This window comes from Thunnus thynnus, chromosome 7, assembly GCF_963924715.1.
Source record: "Thunnus thynnus chromosome 7, fThuThy2.1, whole genome shotgun sequence".
Taxonomy (NCBI): domain Eukaryota; kingdom Metazoa; phylum Chordata; class Actinopteri; order Scombriformes; family Scombridae; genus Thunnus; species Thunnus thynnus.
Genome location: NC_089523.1, coordinates 34061125 through 34070508, shown reverse-complemented (window position 1 = coordinate 34070508; position 9384 = coordinate 34061125).

Here is a 9384-nt window from a genome sequence, read left to right as displayed (position 1 = left end):
GACCTGAACACTGCAACTCTGGCGCACCTGGTCCACTACATGACCAAAAGTATGTGAACACTTGAACATATGTAATAGTGTGAGTTGACTTGCAGCTTGCAGATGGAGTCAAGTTCTTCCATATCAAAGTGCGGAAACAATTTCTTTATGGAGCTGCTTGGTGTCATGACGACACCAATCAGCAGCTGCCGCATCTTGAGGCTTAAGTCCCTTAAAGTGACGGCTGCTAGCTGCTCCAACTGACTCCCAAAAAGAAGCATAAATTTCTCTATAGAAATACTTATTATGGTCTCAATCTCCAAATTCAGGCCCTTTAATAAGTGTGCTGGTGGTCATTTTGGAAATTACTGCTCTGTTAATAAGATTTGAAGACTTATAGTAGCTTTGATGTCTGCTGTGTGGGCGTTTATTGACAGCTGTGATTGACAGTTGGCTCACTTGCTGCTCTCCCGGCTCCGCAAGTCAGACTATATATTTCGCAATATTTCACAGAGTTTATTGTTACTTGATTATGATACCTGCCCTGTTAGCACAATTCAAACCGGCTCCAATGAAACCAACAGGTGACATCACACCTCCCCTCATCTGTCTTTATATACAGACTGTGGTTGAAAGAGGAAACACAAGCTGTCCACATTCTTTTGGTCATATAGTGAATATTTTTAATTGTCAAACAAGCTGTCAGTTCAGATCAGCATGAGTGTCATGTGATAGTCTGTGTGCTGCATTAAATGTTGTGGACAGCACAGTTTACCTCATGATCATTGAGATAAAATGACTTTCCAGACCTGTAAAATCCTGTCTGGTAGTGTTATAAACTGTTTTGCAGGCATCTGATAAACAATTAAACACATAAACTGATCATTGTCCCACATCATCTTAACTTATTCTGTAACTCCTCCCAGGTGCATGAAGGCACTGCAGTGAGAAAAACAAGCGTACCTCTCCCACCGAGGTGCACAGTATGATCTACTGCAAGGTTGCAACCAACGATTCGATTAATCGAGTAGTGACTGGAATGTTAAGAAATAGTGAAAAAATGGCATTCACAGTTTCTGACAGCCCACAGTGATGTGTTCAGTTTGCTTGTTCTGTCTAACTAACAGTCCAAAACCATATTAAATTTACTGTCATGTATGACAAAGAACAACAACAAACCGTCACATTAGAGAAGCTGGAAACAAAGAACATTTGTCATTTTCAACTGAAAATAGCTGCTGATTCATTTTGTCAATCGACTAATCGATGAATCGATGCAGCTCTAGTATGAACTCTGAAAGCTGGATTAATTGATTTTCAGCAGAACTGTCTGTAAACACATCAGGTGAAAATATCAGCTTATGAAGAGGCTAACATGTTAGCAAATGTTGGCTACTTAAACATCCAGCGGACACAGAGCAACATGCTCTCTGTCTGTCTCTCCTTTTAGCTCTGGTTTGGTCTCTTTCCACTTTCTTCACCAGTTAGTCTCTAACTTTACCTGTCTGCTGGGCAGGTAGAGTACAGGTGCACTGTAGGTTTATAAGAAAACAGCTGAGACTGAACCAGACAGGAAATGTTTGAGAACAGGAAGTAAAAGAGGCCAAAAAGCATCAGATGGTAAACATAAATAATCAGTAGGTGCAGTGTTTTAATCTGTTATCAGTAAAGTTTGTCTGATCTTCACAGTTCTTCAAGTTTGTTGGAAACATAAACACAGATGAGCTAAAGGGACTTTTTGTTCCTGGCTTTACTTAAATGAATTTAGTCACTGGGACTTTTTGGTCAGAAATGCCAAATTGTTTCAGGTTTTTTAACCCTGCAAATTTCAGCCAAACATAACGCTTTGTTTTTGTCACAAACCTTCCATTTTTCACACCAAATTCTATAGAGTTTCCCTTTCAGTATTGGTCGCCTGTTTGAAATCCTTCCGGTGACGCAGCTGTTTTCCTGGTTTCGGTCAAACTGAAGTCTGTTTGCAGTGTCAACACAACTCACCTCATATCAGATCAGTGTGAACAACAGTCCTTCACACCGATGCTGCCGCAGTGTGTGTTCACATAACAAGCATCCCGTCATTTCACACAAAAACATCATGAGTGTAAATCCTCTCTGTTTGTATATATTTGATTCTTGCTTTTTATCCTTTATTGAGAAGGAAAGGAAACATAATTTTCTTACTTATTTCCCTGCATACAGTATCACAAAACACACACAAACTCACAGAGGAACCTTTGTACCTTTCGGCTCTTTCTGCTTTCAGTTTTGTACTCCTGCTGTTCTGCTTTGTACATTTTGTAGCTGTCGGTTGAAGCCTTGTATTGTTTGTACATGATTTTAAATAAATCTGCGTGACAATGATATCTCCTGCAGAGATGTTCTGTTATTAATTAAAGGATCATTTAACAGTTTATTAAAACTCCTAGTTTTGTCCGTCATTTCTAACCATTCTGATAACATAGTACTCGACTTAATTGCTGAGATCTGAGAACAAAGTCACACCGCTGATAACAAGTCAGACGGGGCAGGAAGTCAAAGTCAGAAGTGGGCCAGATCACAGCCACAGCTCAGTCTAATGTGCTGGAAAACCTCTGCACATAAAACATGTTTGCAGATGAGTCACTGATGCCACTGACCCATAAAGGCCTTAATTCAGCTGTATGATCTGAATCTTGTGCTATTTTGGCTCAATAAAAGCATCGCCGTCCCACCCTTTGAGCTGTATAATGATGTCATTATTAAGATTAAATATGTCCGGTCTGTTTCCTCTCCTGTTCTGGTGAACATGAACCAACTTTACCGTCCAAATTTAGCCTTCAGAGTTTCATTTCCTCATCAAGCAGGAAGAACAAAATATTTAGATCACAGGTGACAACTTCACATTTTAGCAAACTTGTGCATTTGATTAAAATAAGAAATAATTAACACTGATCAATCTACACAAAGATTGATCAGTAACCATGAACAATGGTGGAAACAGTAATCAAATCCTTTACTGCAGCAAAAGTACCAATACAGCAATATAAAAATACTCCATTACAAGTAAAAGTCCTCCATGAAAAATCTTACTACAGTAAAAGTACATAAGTATTATGAGCTTGATGTAGTTAAAGTATTGCAGTAAAAGTACATAAGTATTATGAGCTTGATGTAGTTAAAGTATTGCAGTAAAAGTACATAAGTATTATGAGCTTGATGTAGTTAAAGTATTGCAGTAAAAGTAATGTTTTGGTCCCTCTGACTGATATATTATTATATATGACATCATTAGATTATTAATAGTGAAGCATCAGTGTTAGAGCAGCATGTTACTGTTGTAGCTGCTGGAGGTGGAGCTAGTTTACACTCCTTTATATACAGTTAGCTAGTTTAGTCCAGTGGTTCCCAACCTAGGGGTGGGGCCCCTCCAAAGGGTCAGCAGATAAATCTGAGGGGTGGTGAGATGATTAATGGGAGAGGAAAGAAGAAAAAACAAAGTTCTGATACACAAATCTGTTTTCAGTTTTTGGACTTTTTCTCTAATCTTTGATTTTTGCTGAAATATTGGATCATTTGAACATTTATTGAAATGAATATCCATTGTGTCAAATCTTCATCTGAAAAGTAACTAAAGCTGTCAAATAAATGTAGTGGAGTAGAAAGTACAATATTTCCCTCTGAAATGTAGAAAGTAGCATCACATGGAAATACTCAAGTAAAGTACAAGTATATCAGGACACATTTAAATATAAGAGTCACACCACCCTCTGCTGGTGTCACATGGTGCTGCACCAACACTGATTCATAGATGACAAACCCACCTGTAATCAATTTAACTTCCACTCTGACTGGACTAATCATGGCTAATAACTACATTTAGACTAATTAGATAATAATTAGCACCAAACTGATAAAAAACCAACGGAGATCTTGGATCTGACAGTGATGTGAAACAAAATAGGTGCTCTTGATGCACAGGTAGGCAACCAAATAAAGTAATGTGGTAGTTTGACCCTGAGAGAGACCAGTGTTCCACTAAAATAAAGACTTATTAACTTTTGTACACTGACAAAGATATGAATGTGTCTGAACATCTTTACTTGTCTTTTCAATAACATGTTATACACACCCATAAACACACACATTTCTATACACATATCCATATATTTATATATGTAAACACACACACACACACACACACACACACACACATAATAAAAAAAACATTTAGCTCAACATCCCAGTATCTATCTGAGTGTTAACATTTTAAAAATGTAAAAATATATTCTTATTGTTTCTTGTTCATTACTTGTTATTTATTGTCATTTTATAAATACAAAATACAAATTAAAGGAAAAACCTGAATAAATGAGTGGAGAAACAAATGCAGGTGCGCTGCGTGGTACAATCAAGCAGTTAACATCCAATCATGCTCTGTAGCTTGTGTACAAATGTTGAGCAGGCCCAGCTGATTCTGATTTTGTGTCAAGATGGCGAGAGGAAAAGATCTAAGTGACTTTGAAAGAGGGTTCATTGTTGAGGCACTTTAAGGTACTTCAGCCTCATGACGTGGTCGCTGCTGATGTCATTAAAGTTTTGACCTGATGATGGCGCTAGATGAGAAGTCAGTTCTCTAGTTGAAGTGAATACTGAGTGTTTCCAGTAAACTCAATCACAGCATGACTCAATTCAATACATGAACATACTGTCACTTATTCAGATGTGACTACATTAATCATATTATGTATGTTACCTCAGACCCGGCACTATGGATGGGTATTTGGGGGCCAAGCCCCCCCAGATGACCTCTGTGCCCCCCCGCTGCATCCTGTGCACTCCCCATCCTTCCATTTTCTAATTATTAACATATTTTGTTGTTATCAAAATATGAACGTTGGTGGCATAGTTCCCACAACACAGAGATATTCAGTTTACTGTCATAGAGGACTAAAGAAACCAGAAAATATTCACATTTGAGAAGCAACACTGAAGCAGCAATAATAACAATTATAATGTTATATAAATATGATTAAATTACATTACCATTGTGAAGGAGTTTCCTTTCCATGTATTGGTCTATAAATCATTACAATTAAATATATAATCTGTAATTATTCCACATTAAAGTGTCTAAAAACAACTAGACCTAGGTTATATGTTTTGTTGAGTTGTGTACTTACATTATCCAAAATGTTTCCAACAATTTTCAAACCCAGAGAAATCTGTAATTTTAATCAAAGTAACGGACCGTTTCATTTGGTCTCCTGTCAATGACGTCATACCTCCTCTACCAAAGAGTAAACACACACAAGACACATACGGCGGCACTGTGTTTGTCCACCATGATTGTGTCTACCAAAGAGTATATGCATACAAGATAATATGTCCGTATTGTGGTTGTTCAACAGAAACTGGTATAAATTGACTTTTATTCAGTTTTAAGCCACATTTTTATGATAAACCTTTTAGATCTTGGTCGTTTTTAACTCCATCTTTTAATTGGATGAAGGATTTTAGTCATCAAACGTCTGGATCTTAACTCATCAGAGAAACAAGCTAAACAAATGTTAGCAGCAGCCCGGCTAGAAGCCCCTCCACAAAGTTCGGTGCTCGTCGAACATCGTCAGAGAAACACTGATTTTTTATGTGAAATAGCTTTATTTCATATTTTTACTGTTTGAATCCCCATGTACGTTTGTTGTTGGAGAGGAGGAGACCTCTGCAGATAATTCAGCTCCTGGTAGAAACCTGCTGAACATCTGGATCTTAAGTTATCAGAGAAACAAGCTGAGCAAACGTCAGCAGCAGCTCAGCTAGCAGCCCCTACCAGATGTCCAGTGCCCGCTGAACAATGTCAGACAAACACAAATTTTTAACGTGAAACTGCTTTATTCAGTGTTTTCACCTGTTTTAATCAGCGGGTCTGTTTGTTTTGGAGAGGAGGAGACCTCTGCGGATAATTCGGCTCCTGGTAAAAACATCCTCAACCATGAACACTGGAGTAATCCTAACCTGAAGAAACTGGTTGTTAAACAATGAAGACAACAACTCCCATGATCCCACACTACTTCACACCATCATCACACTCCGTCTTTTTTATTGTTTTGATTAAGACCCCTAGCACCTGAAATTACATATTGTGCATTTAAATGGATCTCTGTTTATGACATGATTCTAGTGTTATAGGTCGTATGTGTCTGCAGGTGGATTTTGACGGGCCAGTCTGAGTCTAAAGACCCAGCTGATTTTTATTCCCACTCCACCACTGACCACAGCCGAGCTAATTTGATGCTAAGTGACACAGCAACAGCCCCAGTAAAACCTAACTCTATTTCTTTTGTGGTCCTCCAACAAACAATGAACAAAAAACAGGAAATGAAATAGCATCTGAACAGCAGTGTTTGTGTTTTCCATCATGCATTAACCATAAATTCAGCTCTTCCTGTCCTGTGAACGCTGCACAGAAGGAGGCATTAAAGCAAACAGTTTGTATCAGAGATCTCCACTGACAGACAGGTGAGTCCTGCAAATATCTCACTTTCAGTTCTTTGTGCTTCTACTGTTTTTATGTTCAAATTTGAAGTTTTTTTAAAATATAAAATCTAATATATTTTCCAAGACAACTTAAGATAAAAATGGTTTTAAACAACTCTTGACACTGGGAACAGAGTTTACAAGTAGTTAACTACAGTCCATGTGAAATGGTTTCTGACTACAGATAATCGATACCCCCACCAGTGTGGATAAGGCACCGACAGACGGCTGCCATCTACCTCTGACCTAGGTATCGAACATAGTTCCCAAAATCTACACACACGACTATCCTAGTCTTGCTTAGGGAGCCAAATTCATCCTTGAACATTCAGTTCTAGTTCAGTACACATTGCACAGTTTGTGTAAATTCCTCAGGAAGGGTGCAAGACATTAAGTTATGTTAATTTGTCACAAATTAAAATTAAATAAAATAGTTTGAAGTAGGCTTGAATAGAGTTTGTTTCGGCCACATATAGTGGAACTAACAACACATGTCCATGACAATTTTGTAGTGATGTTTTCATAGTTAATTTTAACACACTACTGATCTGAACCAGTTTACAGCTTGTTGAGAATAAAAGGTGTGATAATCTATTTAGAAGTATTTCATGGTTCACAATTAATCAAAGGCTTTTTAAATCTAAGAATACTGCTCCCACTACTACCTTCATCCAAACTACTTTTGATGGTTTCTGTAAGATAACATACAACCATCTCAGTTGAATCCTTTAAAATACCAAATTGTTTTTGGTTTAAAAGTTGATTTCTCTTTTCGAGAACTTTTGAAATCATTGGTTTAGTAGTCTGTAGTTGGTCTGTAGTCACATGATTCATCAGGTCCCCCAGATGTACCACTTTTAACATAAGATAAGAAAACTTTATTGTCCATTACATCACATGAAATAGAAATTTGCCTTCTGCATTCTGGCAACACAGTGTAAAACAGACAGTAAAGAGCAGCTAAAATACATAAATATACTTTCAGCAGCAGCAGTGCTCATGGGCTGTGTTTTTGTGTTTGTGGGGGTGGGGGGTGGCTACAGCAAAGGGCACAAATGACTTCTTCTTCCCATTTTTCCTGACTAGTGGGACCTTGAGTTTCCTGCCAGATGGCAACAGCTGGAATGATGAGTGAAGGGGGTGGGTGGGATTGTTATAGACCTGGGTTGCCTTTTTGGTTGTGGACTGGTTGTATAGGTTCTGGAGTTGCAATTGTTTATTTCCAATGATTTTATCCAGCCCAAATGAACATTTTACTTTATTTGTATATATGGAGAACAGGAGGGGACAAGGCAGTTGGAGATCTATTTATCTAGTGAGCTATTGGCCTTACAAGTGTTGCACTGTGTTTTTAATATGAGAAACATATCTTTTTATGGCAATCCATCCAGTAGTTGTTGAAATATTTACATCTGTACCAAATTAGAGGACCAAACAACAGACACCATCTTAGCCTGGCTAACAAAGCCACAGAAACATAATTGTCAGATATGTCTATGAAAATTCTGGTAACGTTATATCTAGAAGTATTAAGTTAAAGTGTGTCTTTCCTCGTTGCAGGGGCTCATCAGTCGTCTGCTTGCCGTCCTCTTTGGAGCTGCTATCACCTGTGGGCCCGCCGACCACCAGCGTTTTGTGCCTCTTAATTTTCCTGGTATCCACATAAAGGTAACTCATGCTTTGCACATGTGAGCACAATGTCAACTATAACTTTTATATGTTCCCGGTTTCTTTCTATTATCTCTTTGTCGGCCTTCTGTGTTGACAAGCTGATTGTGAATGATTGTGCCATGTCTGGACTTGTCGCCTTCTCTGTAGTTATTGTATTTCTCCACAGCTATCTGATGAGCTCTGCTGGTTTCATGTTTATAACAAGCTGTGTTCATGTGTCTCTAATCCTTATATCCATGACGTCTAAATTACTCTTCCCCACCTATCTCACCAAACTGCTGACACATTTTACAAAATACTGTATCCTTGCTACGTCTGTAATGTAAAAATGCGTACTTCCTATACCAATATAAGGAGAAGCTCCTGGCCTCATGTCCAAAAACTGAGATGGGGTACTGTTTGAGTTTGGGCTGTGTTGCTGGTTCATCTATAGCTGAAAGGTCTACTGAAGTCAACGAGGCAGTCGCGGTGGATGAGACCGATGAAGAAAAGATGGGAATGGAAATACATACTTGAGAACATGACTGACTTTCACCTAGGTGAAACTGGCAGCCTTGTCCTTCAGTTATAGCCCCTTCTGTCCTGCCAACAAAACCCACGTCCCATGTGGAGCCCACGCTAGCATTAGCTTGATTTTCACTAACATGCGGAGATGGTGGTGGAAACACCTGTGATGATGGGGCATAGGCAGTCGAGGATTCTGGCAACTCTATTCAATTCGGAAACTCCAGGATGGCATTTAGACAGCATATTTATGTTCCTTTCAAAAAGAAACAATGCACATATCATACTGCGTGTCAGATGTGTTTTTCACGGGCACGTCACATGCAACACATGCAACATATCATTTGCATGAGATGTGCATGTGAAAAATGCGTCTGACACACTTCATGTCCAGACACAAGATGAGAACCCCTTGGCTGAGGTGGGGGCTCATCTCTACTCTGCAGAAGACACACTCTGAGGACTTTTTATTTTTTTTCACGATCAAGACACACAAACAGACTTATTAATATAATATTATTATATAATATTAATAATGTAATATTAATATTCAACTAAACAACAAAATGCATGTTCAGGCAGGCAGACTGGGTCCAAGGTGGGCCCCTTTGTAACTGGACCCGGGGCAGCCACCCGTCTGCCCACCACTCACTCCGCTACAGCACTAGTGGTTACAACCCTTTCAGTCATCTATGTTCATTTGCTACCTGTTATACA